General features: G+C 40.4%; 1 protein-coding gene and 1 long non-coding RNA gene across 3 annotated transcripts in view; one reads left to right on the top strand and one right to left on the bottom strand.

Annotated features, from left to right (window-relative positions):
• The window catches only part of LOC125721176 (coiled-coil domain-containing protein 106-like), a 301,470-nt gene that overhangs the window by 226,541 nt on the left and 56,071 nt on the right, over positions 1-18,858 (bottom strand). The gene's annotated exons all lie outside the window — the stretch shown is intronic.
• LOC125721199 (uncharacterized) lies at positions 12,014-14,312 on the top strand. Of its 2 annotated transcripts, XR_007385708.1 has the most exons (4): positions 12,014-12,501; positions 12,722-12,827; positions 12,949-13,007; positions 14,069-14,312. It is a non-coding gene; the product is annotated as an uncharacterized LOC125721199 (long non-coding RNA). The 2 variants fall into 2 exon arrangements; XR_007385707.1 differs by lacking the exon at positions 12,014-12,501 and having other exon boundaries at positions 12,548-12,827.

The following is an 18,858-nucleotide window of genomic DNA, read 5'->3' as shown; positions in this document are numbered from 1 at the left end:
TCATATAAAGTGACCATTTACCCTAAATGAAGCTAATGTTTACTCGTTCATGTTTCCTAGGCTTCTCAAACCCTGATGACTTCGATATCTTATGCAACAGAGCCACCAGCGTAGAGGTGGTCAACCTCTCTTTTCTACCTAAGGTCCCTCCCAGCAGCTCAAAACTGAATATCTCCAAAGTGAAAATGCTAGGACCTAAACAGAGTAGATATAATAATCTTATGAGTGGTACAATGAAATACAGTTCTCCGTTATTTTATTTTTAAAACCCCGTTAATCCGTCATGACAAATACGTTTCTAAATTCAAATTATTTGTCACATACAGTCATACACGGTACGATATGTAGTGAAATGCTTACACGACCGCCAGTGACCTTGAGAATTAAACTTGTCGTAAGAAATAAATATGAATAGAAGAAATACGATAGAAAAATTAAAACTTAACTAGAACAGAAATAGAAATAAAAATATAAATAGAAGTGTACTGTACATAAAATAGAAATAAAAATAGAAATATACTGTACAATAGAAATTCTTTCAAATTGAAATTAGGTGGAGGAAGTATGGTGTGCAAGTATGCATGAAAAAAGTGTCTTAAGATGCCTTGTTAAAGTGACTTTGTGCAAGGGTCCAGAATGTAAACATGACCAAGTGAGTTCAGATGTGAGTGTAGATGTGTATGAGAGTGTCCATAGACGTTAACAGGTTGTATTAGTTCTGTGTTTGTGTGTTGTTGAGAGACCTTATCGCCTGCGGGAAGAAGCTCCTCCTCAGTCTCTCTGTGTTGGCCTTCAGGGAGCGGAAGCGCTTCCCTGACCGCAACAGAGAGAACAGTCCATTGTTAGGATGGCTGAGGTCCTTCGCGATCTTCCTGGCCTTGGTCCAGCACCGCTTGGTGTAGATTGAGTGCAGGTCAGGGAGCTTGGTGCGGATGATGCGCTCAGCTGAACGCACCACCCTCTGTATAGCTCGCCTGTCCTGCACGGTGCTGTTCCCGAACCAGGTCGTGATGTTTCCCGTCAGGATGCTCTCTATGGTGCAGGAGTAGAAATTCCTGAGCACCTTGGAGGGCAGTCTGAAGTCTCTCAAACGTCTGAGGTGGTACAGATGCTGCCGGGCCTTTTTCACCACGGTGTTGATGTGACAGGACCATGCCAGGTCCTGCGTGATGTGAACACCGAGGTATCTGAAGCTGTCCACTCTCTCCACTGGGCTCCTGTTGATGAAGTCCACTATCAGCTCCTTTGTCTTGCTGACGTTCAGGAGGAGATTGGAAATCTGGAGAACTTGTGCCAGAGGAACAATCTCCTCCAGTTAGGCCGTCTCATCGTTGTTCGTGATCAGGCCGACCACGACAGTGTCGTCAGCAAACTTGATGACGGTGGTGGAGTTGGTAGTGGCCACGCAGTCGTAAGTGTATAGAGAGTACAGGAGGGGGCTCAGAACACAACCCTGGGGGGCTCCAGTGCTGAGAGTGAGGGGAGACATGACCGCCCATCCTTACTACCTGTGGTCTGCCAGTTAGAAAGTTGGAGATCCACTGACACATAGATGAGCTGAGTCCCAAGTGCTCCAGCTTGGTGGTTAGTGTGGAGGGAATTATGGTATTAAATGCAGAGCTGTAGTCGATGAAGAGCATTTTCACATAATTCCCTTTCCTAGTGTCCAGGTGAGTGAGTGATGTGTGGAGGAGATTTGAGATTGCGTCGTCTGTGGAACGGTTTGGATGGTATGCAAACTGTAGTGGGTCCAGTGTGTCGGGTAGTGAAGAAATGATGAAGTCTCTGACCAGGCGTTCAAAGCACTTCATCAATTTTTCTAACGTTCTTGCACATTTAAATTGATGACTTTTACCCTATTTCTGTGGTGTGTAAGTACTTTTACGGCAATTTATTAAAGCCTCTATTTAATGAGACGTAAAATGCATGTAAATGACCATACGGTAACTTTCAACATAATTGTCATATGATAGCCATATCTTCTAAAGAAATCTATTGTTAGTATTTTCGTAGCAGTCATACTTTATGTACGTATATGTGTCTGTCACAGGTCGGTGTCCTAGAAGCTAAAGTTCTTTCTCCTGAAAGCTTCACGAAAATGGTCAGTGTGAACGGCACTGACTTGGAGCTCAAGGAATTCCAGATTGGAGATTGCACAGGACACGTGAAGGTGGCTTTATGGGACACACAAATTGTACAAGTGGAACCTCTAAAGTCCTACAAATTCACAAACCTATCAACGAGGGAACGGGATGGACATACACCTATCTGGCACTCCATCCACCACAATTATACAAATTTGCGACCTACAAGTCCCTCAGCGTAGTGAAGCCAGTCAGGCTGAGACAATTTCCGAATTAGCAGGAACGGTGACTGGAATTCAAATCGTATGTAAACGTCGGTGTGCAAAATGCCAGACTCCACAACTTGAGTTCAAACCCAAATCATCCTTCCATAGATGTATCGGCTGCAAACTCATGCAAAAGTGTTCGGCTTTTAACACAACATATACCGGTACTTTGTCCATTACAGAAGATGGCAAAGACAACACTGTCACCATTAGTAACTCAGCTATTAGATATTATTTATTTGACTGAGCAAGGCATGTCCCATCTTTTAAACGATGTGGAGGACATAGAGGAACATTTTATTAACGTGGGTGAATTTTCTCTCAGTCAACGAAGATGGGCTGATTACCTGCATCAAGGAAAATGTGCAGCACAAAGGCGATGACGATGTAGATTCTTTAAATACAGCTGAGTAACTGTATTTTGCTATTTTTTTTGCTTTCAAAAGTATTTAATATTTTGTATAGAGTGCTATTTATATAATGTTCTGACTTTTTCATTGTTTGTTATAAACATATTTCACCTGTGACGTCTGTGTTCCATATTAGCGTAAGCCAAACCATTTAATAACCAGGTTCTTTTTACAGTATCCATTTTCACTAAGTGATTTGTAAAACGTAACCATGTCCATGGTTACTTCCTCCCACAGTACATATTCAACAGCAAAATCCTGATAAACTACAATTTATAAAACACGGGCGAAGTGTATAGCATATGTTACAGGACGGAGTGCCTTATTAGCTCTAAACTTGAAAAGATTTATACACATACATGTCGCTCCTTCAAGAAATGGGATTCATAGCGATTATGCATCCGATCTCTTGCCATTCCACGGTAATTGTGTATTTGTTTTTAATCACTGTTAATCACATTATCGTCTTCCTTCAAGATCCCTATCAGTGACAGTCTCTTTTGCAAAAATGAAGCCGTAAACCTCTACCTGTAGCGCTTCAATTAGCTCTATGCATCTATTCATATGCAGAATGTATATCATTCGGTATTTCTCTTCTGAAACAGTACACCTATGTTACGAAATGCTAGAAACCAATCCCTACTGGAAGGCATTACTTCGGGGTGGCACTGCAACAAACGGAAGACATGGTACAGCAGCCTAAAAGTGTTCGTGTTTATTTTACATTACTGCGCTTTAAATTAACCTGCTAACTAAAACAAGAACTGCAAAAAGTTAATTTCACAGAACACTTCTTCCAATACAATGACATGAAAATGAAATACTACAATGCATGGAAATTATATAGTACTGAGGAAGCATGTTGTTTTCATACTAAACCCCAAAACCTTACAGATGAACTGAAGTGGACATTTGTATAAGCGACTTGTAAACGTATTCAGCTTAACACAGGTAAGATTTATATTAATTTTTAATGTTCAAAAAATGACGCACCTTTTACCTCTGACTCTTACAAATAAATAACGCTGTGTGACAAATGTTAGTAGTTAGAAATAGTTTTGCTTATGTTTATGTTAAAAATATAACCGCTTAAATGTCATACAAGTACATACACGCGCACGCGAAAGTATTTCTTTTTACACCAGAATATATTTGGCCAATGGTATGAAACTGAAATCGCAATTTCACAATCAAGACAAATAGTGATTCAGTTCTATTTCAAATTCTGATACATTAACACCTGTATTTTACCATTTCTCAGACCACACCTTAAGAAAAACGTCTCTGTAGAGACCCGACATTAAAAACATTACAACTGGCTTTCATTTGCAAAACAATACGTCTTCATGAGGCAGTGAGCAGCCCGTGTTCGTAGTGGAATGGAGGTGGCACCTAAATGTGGAATACAAAATCCTTTGTACTGCAACTTCTATAAGTCATGCCAAATCAAGATATATGTATTGTCTAATGACAGTCATATGCTTTCCCTTTTCGTATTTTAAAAATAAATAAATGACATATTCCTATAACTCCAACAATCTGCACCGCAACTAGGTGATTCTGGTATCAAGTCAATCAGGACACTGCCGTCATGGATGATTCATAAACAATACTCGACCTGTCTGTATAATATGGACACCAGCCACACCCAACCTGCACCACTTCCATTCCCATTTCAATCAGTCTCAGGCTTGCTTCATCCAGTCCTCACAAAATTTGATCAGCTAATGTAGCACTGCCCCCAGACAGACCCTCCACTTTTACTTGCGATCGTTCAAACGGGGGCACTTCTGCCAATGTCCAAATTTGTCTAAGACTCACCTTAGTTAATTCAGCTGAAATATCCTTATTTTCCATCAAACATTCAAAGATTAATCACCCTCTCCTTCATCCGAGTCCAAATTTTCAATTTCCTTTTATTTTCCTGCCATTTGACTTTTACAAATTTATCAGCCTTCAATTATACTTCATGCTGTGTAAACTGCAGCAATTGCAATTGTGTAATAAATTAGCGAGCAGGTGGAGTCCTTGCTACATTTATAAAATGCCATTGAATACTTTCAGCTTTTCTTCTGTCTAAATGAGCAGCCTACAATGTGAAAAAGCATCATATTACTGCTGTTACATGCAGCAGTTCCCCAACTAGGCATTGTTGTTAATAATATGTAACACAGCTTATGGTTACACAGCCAGTACAAACAAACTTTAACTTGTAAGATCTAATGTTAGCATATCAGGTAGGAAAGTGTACATTTCCAGGAACTACTCACGCAATCATACCTAAACCATACATTCAGTCAGGCTCAAGTACTACAGTAGATGTGTCATGCCCGGCTCGTCCGCTCCTCCTGTGTGCCACGCCCCCTGATTACCCACGTGTTTTCTCCCGATTGTACCCAGCTGTATCCAGTTCATTTGCTCAGTCCTGTCTATTTCAGTCCGTGTCTTACCTGAGTCCTTCGTCCGTCATTGATGATGTCAGTCTGTGTCTGATGTCCCTTGCCCCGATTCCCTTGATTAAATCCCCGTTTGCCCCGAATCCTGCCTGCCTGCTTCCTGATTCCCCGCTTCCCCTCACGATCGCCGCTTCGCCGAACGCGTCCCGTGACAAGATGGTTATACTTCTGTCCTACATCTGCTGACCTGTTACACCAATACTCACCAATCTCTATTACTATTTCTACCTACTATTGAGACCATCATCCCAAACCATATATTCAGTCAAGCTCAGACACTTCAGCAGACAGATCTACATTGGTGATATTTCTCCTAAACAGATACAAGTACATTTTCCTCCTGTTTCTCATCCAACCTTTTTTCTTTATCCTAACTAAACATTTCTACTGTAATATCAACATGTCAGATCTCATGCTATCGTAGTACTATTTTCTGCTTTCTGACTATTTAAATGCATTGGCCAGCAATTACCGTCTATTTCATGTCCTATTATTATTGAACTTTTCATTTTATTCCATGTACTCCATTTCTACCCACTTATTCTTTCCATTAGCTTTGGAACCGCTCATCACTGCTTGCAGTTATATTTATTAAGGGTCCAAAGCACGAAGTGCTATGGAACCTTATTGTTTTTGTTAGGATTTTTTTCTTTTATTATTATTTTTCTTCCTTAAAACTGCATGCCCAGCCTAAACCGTATGTCCTAGACCTACCAAATTTGGCAGCAAGATTCCTATTCCTACCCACTACTCAGGCCATCCGACCTGTCCCAGTCAGCCAGAGGGGGGCGCCGTAGCGCCCCCCAACGCGTTTCGGTCGATATCTCCTGTCCTGTTAGTCCTACAGTCAATTTTTTTTCTACAGATACCTACAGCCGTGCCCTACCAAAAAGTCAATGGGACTATGAAGCTCCGCCTACTTAGATTTTTTGCAAATTTTTTGCATAATTTGCAAATCCTACTAAATCCCACTAAGGCACACCCCATAAAGAACCATCATGAGAACCAAGACAAACTTGCGACAGCTTACATAAAAATTTATAAATAGCTTCTGGAGAATGCATAAAAGCACCACATAAATCTGTGTACCGGCAGGCAGGAAGGTTCGTTCATGAATAAGTCTGTAATGCAATGGCACTGCCCAGATCAATCTCTGCGTCTGGGAGAGACAGATCCATGCCAAGGCGCTGCAAATCGTCCTATACGGGGCACAGGGCACATTTGACGCCCCCCCTTGATCTCCACTCCAGTGACTGAAGCCCTAACGGTGACACCCGATTCCTCCTCCGGTACACCTTTCATCTCCACAACATCGCCAAATTGCCGATCTTTTCCATTTGTGTGTCCGTCGTTACCATCAGGTCCACCTTTCCCTAAAGATAGGACGACTGCAGCGCCGCAGCATCGATCTGTCTCTTCCAAACGCAGAGATTCATCTGGGAAGTGCCTTCCGACACAGTACATCTCTTCGCCTCTTTATCAGTGCCTCTTACGCAGGGGCGCCGCTAAGGGGGGGAAAGTTGGGACAATTCTAAGGGCCCACGCCCTTTAGGGGCCCCCAGAGATCTGCTTTATTAATAATAACACTACTAGCAGTAAAGTAAAAGAAATTAAAAAATGTATCTACAAAAGAGTTACAAATAAAACAAAATTACGGCTTATTTCTGCATCTCCAGTCAAATTACACCCCTCTCTGATTCACTGCATGGTTCAGCCCATCCTACCTAGCGTAGAGTGTCGCTGCTGAGTGAGAGCAGGTGCAGATATGTCAAGTTCAACAAAGAAGCATAAGTCCGGTCATCGGAAACTACAAGCGAGGTTACATAGAGCAGAGAGAGAGAAAACGGGCCGACAATAACTTAGTGAGTATTTCGAAAAGAAAGGTATTCACGAAGCTTCCTTTGATGTAATGTTGGCGCTACTTGCATAGCGAACCATTAACGTTATCTGATACTGAATAGAACAGGTTACGTTTTTCACCAATGAAAATTAAATATGTAATTTTTTGTCCAGATATAGATCTTGAATTTGTTGCAAATATGCCAGCATTATCTTATTGGCTAACTATGCTGGCGGACTTTAAATACTACCACCGTGTATGATAGCAGATAGTTCACTAATAATGAGATCTTCCTAATACTGTACAGATGCAGCCTCGCCCTCACCCACTCTTCCTCACGAAGTTCCCCCGGCTCTTCTCCCAGTTGAAGAAGGAGGTAACCAGAATGTCACTGAGATCCATCCTTTTAAAAACAGGCTAAAAGGCATTGCAGTTTGATTATAAGCATTAATTATACTATTTCAATGTCTGACATAGCCTTACTTAGTCAATATTAAAGATGAATTTTTCTTTTTGTAGATTGATTTTATGCAGAAACAGTAAATTATTAATCAGGTTTATTATGTAGAATGATTGAGAATAATGCTCAATGGATATTGAATATTGCTGAAAATTAAATAGTATTAAGGGGTATTCTACATACTATTATAATTTATTTTAATACTGATTAACTAGTCAAACTCATTTCATATCAGCATAATAGTGTGGTACAGAACCTCTTTCACTGTAGACATGTTCTGAATGAATTATGTATACGTCTTTTGTATACACTAGGGCCAGGATGCTCCTCAAGCCAGTCTGTCAGGGAGGTCACAGAAAGAGATTTTAAAACAGCAGAGGAGGCTCAGGAGAGAATCTGTAGCAGCAGCAGCTCAGATGAGGAGGAGAAAGAAGTGAGGAGCTTACAGTTTAAGGGACAGAGTGAAGATAAGATGGACACTTTAGATACTGAGCCGCATGACCTGTTGTCAGTTGACCCAGGTTTGTGGCCTACAAAATTAACTGACAAAGACAGAGCAACTATCGTTTGTAAATTGGCACAAAAAGAAGAAAGAGACATGCCTCATGATTCACAGGGAAAGCCATTTCCAGACTACTTGAAATACTGTAAGGCAGCAAATGGTAGAGTAAAGATGAGAAGGGATTGGTTGATTTATAGTGAGAGTACAGATGCACTGTTCTGCATCCCATGTGTTCTTTTCTCTCAGGGGCAGAAAAGACCTTCTCATAGTCTTCTGAATAGTGACCAGGGGTACAAGATGTGTGATGTTAAGTGGCGTCGTATGTATGATAAACTCCCAAATCATGAGAATAACAGGACTCACAGGGACTGCTATTTAAAATGGAAAAGTCTGCAGTGTTCTGAAAGAACTGCAAGTGGCATCAACATGCAGATGCAGAGAGAGTTACAGTCTGAAATTGAGAGAAATAAAGCTCTCTTGCAGAGGCTCCTTGATGTAACTCTACACTTGGCATCAAGAAATTTACCTTTCAGGGGTAAAACAAAAGACTTAGGTGATGTCCATAATGGAAATTTCCTAGGGACTTTAGAGCTTTTGTCCCATTATGACCCACTGTTGAAAGACCACTTAGAGAAAGTGAAGGCATCCAGAAAAGAAGGCAGGTTAACTCATTATTTGAGCTCAGACATCCAGAATGAGTTTATTGAATTGTGTGGCCAAAGAGTGCAAAAAAACATCTTGAAGGAAAGGGAAGATGCCATATATTATGGCATCATTTGTGATGCTACGCCTGACATTTCTCACACTGAGCAGAATGTTGTGCTCATACGATATGTGCATTACAATAAAAATATGAAAGACTGGGAAATTACAGAAAGATTTCTTGAATTCAAGGATTTCTACAAGAAAACAGGAAGTGAAATAGCAGGAATGATACAGAGTGTGCTTATGGATCAAGGGATAGACATTAGTGATTGCAGGGGGCAAGGTTATGATAATGGGGCAAATATGTCTGGGAAGATCAAGGGAGTCCAGGCCCAAATTTTACAAAAAAATAATCTTGCCACATTTTCACCTTGTGCTTCCCATACATTGAACCTTGTGGGTGTGCACGCAGCAGGCTCTAGCCCTGAAGCCTCTACATTTTTTGGCTACATCAATCGCCTGTACAGTTTTGTAAGTGCCAGTCCAGAGCGATGGGCTATATTCAAAGACACTGTAGGCTGCTCTCTGCATAACTTCTGACACTCGATGGAGTGCTCGAATAGATGCTGTCAAACCTGTGGCAAAACATTTGCCACGGGTAAAAGAGGCCCTGAGTGCTATACTAAGCACATGCAGTCTTTCAAATGAGGCCAGGGCAGAAGCTTTCGGACTAGAAAGTACTTTAGCTCATTTGATGCTATTCTGCTTTTGACCATTTGGGTAAAAGTTTTGCAGTGCATTGATGACAGGAATATAATTCTCCAGTCAGGGAAAATTTCCCTGGAGGTTGAGGCAGCTAATTGGATTGGAAAGCCCTTTATTGCTGATGCAAAAATAATGTCAGGGACCTTAAAAATGAGATACAAAATCTCAGGGATAGTTGGGATGCAATCCTTTCAGAGGCATCCTTAATTGCCAGTCAGATGGGAGTGCCACCTAAATTTAATAAGGAGCTGGGCCGTCAGAGGAAGAGAAAGAGATTATCTGATGAGACCCCTGACCCTGAAGAAAGTCAGAAGGACAGCAGTGACAAAGTGTTCCGCAACACTATTTTTTTCACTGCCATGGACCACATTATCTGTGATTTGGACACGCGCTTCAAAACAACTGCAGGTATTGTAGAGGAATTTGCTGCCATAATAAAAGTGGGGCAGTTGAGTGACTGTGATATTTCAACTGTGTGCCAGCCACTCATAAGTAAGTATACAAAGGACCTCACACCTCAGTTTGAGAATGAAATCAGGCATCTCAATGCAATATTTTCAGCCACTTTTTCTGATTGTTCTCCTCTTGCTCTCCTAAATGCAATTCATAAAATGGAACTCCAGAGCATTTTTGGAGAGGTGTGCATTGCCCTGAGGATCTTTTGCACTCTTCCAGTCACTGTTGCCTGTGGAGAGAGGGTATTCAGCAAGCTTAAATTGATAAAGAGCTACTTGAGATCAACAATGTCTCAGGAAAGGTTGAACAACCTTGCCATACTGTCCATTGAAAGTCAGTTGGCTTTAAAACTGGATTTTAAGGATTTGATTGAGGATTTTGCCAGCAAAAAGTCCAGGCGTTTGGCTTTTAGCATTTAAGTCACTGGCAGGTTAAACAAAAGACCATTTCTAATTGATTTGTGTCTAATTGATTTTGAAAAGTCACTGTTGCAGTGTATTGCATTGTGTACTCTGTTTATACATGTTTGTTTGATATTTTTGATTTAGGATTTTGCCAGCAAGAAGGCCAGGTGTTTGGCTTTTAGCATTTAAGTCTCTGGCAGGTTAAACAAAAGACCATTTCTAATTTATTTATGTTGTCTCATTCATTGTTAAAAGTCACTGTTACACTGTACTGCATATTGCACTCTGTTTATATATTTTTGTGTTTAGTATAACACGTTTAATCTTTAAGAATGTTGCATTTTCAATGAATATTTGATTACTGTATGTAATTTTTCTATTACATTTATTTTTGAACAATAAATCATCTGCTAGCTACAGCCATGGTAGGTCTCTGATTAAATACTGATAAGGTACCTGTCAAAAGCAATAACAAAAGTAATAGGTCGGTACTATTATATTGCAGACAAAGATTTTGAATAGCTAGGTTGGCTTGTATGTTTTGAGCGGAATGGGTGTGGTAGGGGGGCCCAACCTCATATTTTGTCATAGGGCCCAAAATTGCTAGCGGCGCCCCTGCTCTTACGATCACAGTTTTTGCAGGTGACGCTGCCACCACCTTCGCCTTCACCAAAGCCACCTACAGGAAAGTAGACCAATCATTGCTTTCCCTAAACTCCTCGTCCAGAAATTGCGAAATTTTAGAAAAGGTGTGCATTGCCAATACAAACTTATTCATGGACTAAGCTTCCTGCTTGCTGACAAAGCTCTGACGCCTGCCACGCCCCCTCGCCATCTCGTGAGGAATGTTAGTATTTACCGAGTGTTTATCCTTCTAGGTGATTAATCTAATGTATTGAATTCTGCGTTAATTATGTTATTTCGAGTGCGGTCATTAACGTCATTACTCGTTAAACAATCGGGATTCCGCATGAGGGGGCGTGGCACAAGGCAGGATCGCAAGAGCGGGGGATGACAATCATTTAGTGAGATTCTTATTTTGTTTTTGTTAGAGGTTCCTGATAAGTGAAAAAGCCTCGATTCAGTATACAAATTTATGTGCTGCTTTTATACATTTTAAACTTACAAACGGCAGATTGAGCTAAGCTAAAACATAATTGGTGATAAAGACATCGGCTTGAAAATATTCACCTTTGATGGATCAGCTCTTCAAAGTCCACAAAGACAACATGCATCAGTTAATGACTGACGCGCATTTATTGTACAAGCATTTCATTACTATACGCAGCAGCGTGATAAACATCCTGTTTATGTAATGGCTTGTGGTTGTGGTATTATATCTTTGTATGCTTGTGGCCACAGTTTTTCTACTCAATGACTGTGCCTGGTCCTTACCTGTTGTGATGCAATTTTTAGTATCTGTTGCTATCTTACCATTTGGTCACTGACAAAGGATAAGAGCCAAAACTTTGAAACCAGATAGTCAGGTGCCCAGAGTAATTACTGCCATAAAGTTGTCACATGTATGGAGAAGCCTCCGGGGAAAGCAAGAGAAAACAATTTTACCAAACGAATAATGCTGGAAATATCTAGTGGTGGGCTTAGAGGGCAAAGTATTACTGCTGATTAATTTTTTTCCCCACCACAAACGTTGCCATACGATAGTATGCACTGTGCTCCTAAATCATCCAGAGTTGCGGCGGCTGTACTATTCAAAGTTCGTATTTGCACATAATACAATAACTGTGTTCTATATCCCAAAAAAAACTTTTTTAATGAGCACATTCCACAAGAAAGTAAACGCTTTCGCTGATAAACATAAAGCTACAAATTATACTAGATTGTAACAAAACTAAAAACAAAAATAAAGTGATACAATAAACCAGCCCATTGCAAACCACAGCTGCAAAAGAAAAACATTTTGCTTCCCTATTTTATAACATTATGGATATTTCAGCACACAACACATACGTTCTGTGGAAAGAGCGAAATCCCAGCTGGAAGGCAAGCAAAAAGCAAAGTCGCAGAATATTCCTGCAGGAGCGCCCATCGCACCCAATTTGGAGAAGCCCAGCTCAGTGAACGGGGCAATATTTTAATTCTGAAGGGCATTCATGCGGAAAAAGGGGTGTAATGTGTCCAGATGGCCCTGCAGTGCTCTGCCACATGAACGTCAGCGAGACGGTTCATCATGTGGCATTCTTACTTTAAAAGTAAGTGTACACGGGACTTCTGTTGTGTTATCAGCATTAACATCAGTGAAATTAAATAGAAATAGTAAATGACCGTTAACTCTTAAAAGCTTGAAGGTAGTTTTTAAAGTATCATATGATATATAAAACAAGATTTACATTTTGTTTATCATGAGGGTAACATTTATAGTGTATTTTTAATGCTCCATTATCCTGATGAAATACTCACAATGCCCTTAAGTTTGCTGAGTGCATCTTGAAGGGAGTGCCAATCAACATCCTGACCACAGAGGAGGCTGTGAACCAGATGAGGTGGGATGTTGCAATGAAACTTCTTGAAGAATCAGGTATGCTAGACTTAGTGATGTTCTGAAATGTGTGTATTCGGTGGTGATGTTGATATTACCATGCACAAATTTTCTTCTGAAATGCATATTGTTAATGTTTATGTATGTATTATCTTCACAGACAATCTCAGCAACCTGTGTCATTATTGTGGGTTGGATGAAAATGAAGACCCAAATTGGGTAATTTCTACAGTATAATCACAATCAGATGTTGATTGACATTGTAACAGATTTACATTTACAGGATTTGGCAGACGCCCTTAGCCAGAGCGACTTACATAAGTGCTTTGAGACTCTGCAATGAATTTCCGATGCTAGCTCAATAAAGACGCAAGCTATGAATACTATCTCTGAGAACTCCATTGAGTAGTGCAGATTTATTTTTTATTTTTTTTTGAACACACACCAGAAAAAGAGTCGAGTAAGAATATAGAAGTTCTACGTCAGGTATTTCTGAAAAAGAAAAGTTTTGAGTCGTCGCTTGAAGACAGTCAAGGATTCAGCTGTTCGGACATCTAGGGGGAGTTCATTCCACCAATTAGGTTAGATTAATTAACAGATGCTCATTGTCAAGTCGTCAATATAATAATACAAAAAATTTAATATATTATATTTTGTATAATAATAATACAAAATTTAGTTATGTTTTTAGGTACTCGGTAAGGATGAATAATGCAAAATATGTAATCTGAACATCTTAGGATAATGTCCATAGACTTAAGGTTTAGTTTTTTTGAGGATGGAAAGGGGCAGGTTGAGGTGTATGATGCATGCACCCCCTGTATTGTAGTGCCTACTGAGAACCTACATCATTACTTTCATATAGTGGGCCTAATATGTGAACTATACGTAAATTCTAATTACCCAGATGGATAAAGATGATTTATTTGTGCCAGACTAGCAATGTAATGTTTAGTGTATTACATTAGTTATAAAGGAGATAGCTGCTGTAAAACAAAATATGGCACTCAGCAGTAGAAGTGGTGATTTAAGGGCATTGGTGACCCTTTAGTTAGGGAAGTGTGCTTGTGACTGGAAGGTTTCAGGTTCAAATCCCAAGTCAGGAAAGTACCACCAAAATATCCTGAGCAAGCTACTATACCCACACACTGCTCTCCAGGCACTAAATAATAGCTGCAAGCTGCTATGTTATGATGTCACATATGGGCTGAACATGTAGGGCACATTGTTGTGTGCTGTGCTGTGTCATCAATGATAATCACTTCACTTTATTTTTTCAGATCTGCTGTGATAATTGTGGGAGGTGGTACCACCATGAGTGCGTACAGAGGCCGCCACTGCACAAGAACTACCTGTGCCCTGCATGTAAATAAATGTTCAGTTCTTGCTTTTTTTTGTTAATTGTTGTTTGCATTTATTTTTTTATGTTCTTGTTCATTTAATTTGGAAAAATTCGTTATTTATTGATTAATTATTCATTCTTGTTCTTTTAATTTGGAGCAATTTGTTATTTATTAGTTTATTTGTTCATGTTCTTGTAATTTTATTTTGTACAAATAATATTTATTATTTATTATTATTATTGTTATTCAAATTATTGTATTAATATTTTGTTTAGAACTATTTATCAATGTTATTTATTTTTAAAAAAAATTTATTGTTTGCGAAATTTTAATAATTTGAGTATTGTTTTTGTCTTGTAATTTTAAAACAAAATTAAACTTTTCTACTTCTTCACCATATACTGCCCTCAAAACCACACTTCTTTTAAACATAAAATACGATGTTATTAGCATGATTACTAAGCCAACAATGTTATGGCAAACTGTAATACAGAGAAAGGTGTCCTATCATCGTTTTAATCCTATTGTAAAATTACTCCATTTAGATTTCATTGTGATTGTGAAAAAAATGTAATGCAATGTAAGACTAAATGGACTGTAGTTACGAGTACAAATACAATTACAGTATGCTTTATTTTGATCAGTTTATTTTACCTGTGCATGTATCACATATGTAGTTACAGTACAGCCAGATTAACCAGAAGATGCCTTTTCTGGAAGCCAGGGTCCAAAAAAGTTTTACATTTCTGTTACTCCCATTATCAAGTGCTTTGTATAAGATGTAGTTACAGCATGGCATGATATAGGGCAGTGCACAGCACACCTTAGAAACAACAAGGGGACTTAATTATAATAGAAACTCAAAAGGAAAAAGTAACAAGGACAATGATGGGTCAAAACAAAGGCAGGCAGGTGAAACAAGAGCCAAACTAAACGCAAAGAAAGACTATGGAAACAAAGCCAAGAAATGCAAGTCGAAAAAGGCATCCCCTTGGATTTTGCATTTCTGCAGCTCCCATCATCAAGTGCCTTTAGGACTTTGTATTTGAGAGAGTTTTAAGTTACCTGTGCAAGTTTCAGCAGCGTAGCTGCAGTACAGCCAGTTTTAACAGGGGGATGCCTTTTCCGACAGGTGCTTGCCAAAAAAGGCATCCCCTTGGATTTTGGATTTCTGCAGCTCCCATCATCAAGTGCCTTTAGGACTTTGTATTTGAGAGAGTTTTAAGTTACCTGTGCAAGTTTCAGCAGTGTAGGTGCAATACAGCCAGTTTTAACAGGGGGATGCCTTTTCCAGCAGGGGGTTGCCGTAAAAGGCATCCCCTTGGATTTGTGAAGCTCCCATCATCAAGTACATAACAACAACAATAATAATAATAGTAATAATAATAGATAATTCATTGATACTCATGGAGAAATTGTCTTTACACCTCCCTATTTATAGAGTAAGTTGTTTACAAAACGCAGCCATCTGGTCGGACAAACAGAAAGCTGAGGGTTAAGAGCCTTGCTGAAGAACCTGCAGCCAATCAAGCCACCCCCCGCAGAAAAAGTTCAAGAACCAACTTCATCATTATATTTGCACTAACCCCATGCACGTCTAATACAATTTAGAGACAGGTCAGTGTCATCTGAGCTACATGGTGCAACACTATTTTAGCCATTAATTAAAACGAGACCCAGACATTTTAAAAAGATTGAGTAACAATTTTTTTTTCGTGAAAAAACAGTGTTGCTATGTATCTGATACACACTTATAATGTAACATGCTTTATATTGCCACGTTAATGTCTGCTGTTTTGAACTTTTGAATCGATATCAACAGTGACAGCCCATTAAGTAACAAAGCGTTTTCAGATCAGCGATCTATTTTATTTGTTTTGTGTTATATATCTGTATTTTAACAAAATACAACGTCATGTGATGTGTTACGTGCGATTTATGAGTTTAAGTAAACAGGAACGATCATTTCTACGCATTACAAAAAAGAGCTTTCGTTTCGCTGTTTTCAGCGGTGCGCGCTCCCGAGACAGGCATGCATTCTACGGCAGGGATGCCTTTTTCGGCATAACACCGGTCATTAACCTCATTGCTTGTCAAAAATCGGGATTCCGCACGAGGGGGCGTGGCACACGGCAAGATCGGAAGAACGGGATGACAATCATTTTAGTGAGATTTTTATTTTTATTTATTTTTTGTTAGAGGTTCCCGACAAAGTGAAAAAGCCTTGATTTAGTATACAAATTTATTGGCTGCTTTTATTCATTTTAAACTTACAAACGGGTCGGTGCCGATCCTAACACGATGGCTAATTTAAAGTTAATGACATCTTTCCACCCATTCCAGATGCAGCTCATCAATAATCAATTAACCACTACACTCCACGGAATATAAATGTTGGGGTGTTCTGTACAGACCTTGATTGTTTTTTTTTTTTTTTTCTCCATGATGGAGATCCCCGCTAAAAGGTTGCTGTTGGAACACAGTTTGTATTTAGTGCAACAACTACGTATCTATGTACAGTCGAACCTCGTTACTACGTACCCCGGATACAACGTAAACGTTGTACAACGTCCAAATTTCTAAAGAAAATACGAAAACTAACCATCGTCACAACATACAGCGCTCTCCCGGCCCACCACAACTTGTGTCGCTACATCTACCTGTATCTACCTGATCTTCGCCTGACAATGCACATTTGTCTATTGCGTTGCTTGGCATTTAAAGTAAAATTCAAACTTCCCGCGTTAAATGAGTTGCCTTGACCGATCGTTACTGGACTGCGTAGTAATGGCTTGTTAAGTGTTGTGTGCGTATTCTTTGTCTATTAAACCTTGTGAAATACCAGTCATGCCGGTAATTGTGAATTCAGAATAATGGAAGTAAAGGGTTTTATGATTTAATATCATATCATTAATATTTTCAGGCCAAATGCCAATTTGGATGCGAATGTTAATTTAAAAAATCCATTTTGACCAGCCGTTGTGTATTTTCGTTGCCGTGTATCGCCGACCGGCACTAAGTAATCGTGAGTAATTTTAAGGAAAATTACAAGGATTCAAATGAGCTTTGTTGAATTAAACAAGTAATAATGTGTTAGTTTATTTTGTAGTCAATTTAAGGGTCTGTTCTATTAAAGTTATCATTTACATGTGTATTTCGTGAGTTGTTTCATCCATCTTGCATTAAGTGGTTACAACGTTCTATGCTTATAACGTACATGTTTTTGATATACCGTCTTGTACGTAGTAACGAGGTTCGACTGTATATAGTATTGTTAGTAGAGTTTAAATGTATACCGGGTCGTCTGCAGATGGCGATGTTAATTGTAGTGAAGGTTATTTAAGTTAAGTGCAGTGAAAAATGCTCTCTTGCTGTAATTAAGAGGAAACTTGAATAAGAACAAAAGGACTATGTGCGTTTTATTTCTGTATGATTTTATAGCAGCAGATATCAGAGCACGACTCGGCCTCTGTGTGGAAAGGGTTTATAAAAATTTTAAACTACAAACCTAGAACCCCCCACTCCACTGACGACTTGCTCTTGGCCAACACCCTCAACGACTTCTACTGTCGTTTTGATGAGCCATCAAGCAGCCTTCACACCTCCACCAGCCCCAACAATAGAGACACTATGGTCACCCATCACCCCACCTTCCCCGCTCCCCCCACCACAGAGCTATCACCTCCATCAAAGACATCACCCACAGCACCCCCCTCCTCACCCCACACCTGTGAGGACCTCACACCACCTTCTCCCACCACAACCCTTCATATTCATGAAGCAGATGTGAGGAGGCAGTTTAAGAGACTGAATGCTCAGAAAGCTCCTGGCCCAGACGGTGTGTCTCCTGCCACTCTCAGACACTGTGCAAACGAGCTGGCCCCAGTGTCTTCTGACTTTTTCAACTCCTCACTGCAGGCATGTCACGTGCCTGCCTGCTTCAAGTCCTCCACCATAGTCCCTGTCCCCAAGAAGCCAAGGATCACTGGACTAAATGACTACAGACCTGTGGCTCTGACATCTGTGGTCATGAAGTCTTTTGAGCGTCTTGTCCTCCCCTACCTCAAATCCCTCACGGCCCCCCTCCTGGACCCCCTGCAGTTTGCTTACAGAGCCAACAGGTCTGTAGATGATGCAATCAACATGGCCCTACACCTCATCCTGCAGCACCTGGACTCCCCGGGAACCTATGCCAGGATCCTGTTTGTGGACTTCAGCTCTGCCTTCAATACCATCCTTCCAGACCTTCTCCAAGACAAGCTTTCCCAGATGAATGTGCCTGATCCTATCTGCTGGTGGATCACTGACTTCCTGACAGATAGGAAGCAGCATGTGAGGCTGGGGAAGAATGTCTCGGACTCCCGGACATCAGCACTGGCACCCCTCAGGGCTGTGTTCTTTCTCCTCTGCTCTTCTCCCTGTACATGAACTGCTGCACCTCCAACCACCAGTCTGTCAAGCTAATTAAGTTTGCAGACGACACCACTGTAATCGGTCTCATCTTGGACGGTGATAAGTCTGCCTACAGGACGGAGGTTGAACGTCTGGTGTCCTGGTGCAACCGCAACAACCTGGTGCTGAACGCCCAGAAGACACTGGAGATTATTGCGGACTTTAGGAAGCACACAGCCCCTCTCCCCCCCATAATCCTGTCTGACACCCCCATCACTACTGTGGACTCATTCCGCTTCCTGGGGACCACCATCACCCAGGACCTCAAGTGGGAG

The sequence above is a fragment of the Brienomyrus brachyistius genome, unplaced genomic scaffold (genome assembly GCF_023856365.1).
Source record: "Brienomyrus brachyistius isolate T26 unplaced genomic scaffold, BBRACH_0.4 scaffold32, whole genome shotgun sequence".
In the NCBI taxonomy this organism is placed as follows: domain Eukaryota; kingdom Metazoa; phylum Chordata; class Actinopteri; order Osteoglossiformes; family Mormyridae; genus Brienomyrus; species Brienomyrus brachyistius.
This window is presented reverse-complemented; position numbering and strand designations above follow the sequence as displayed.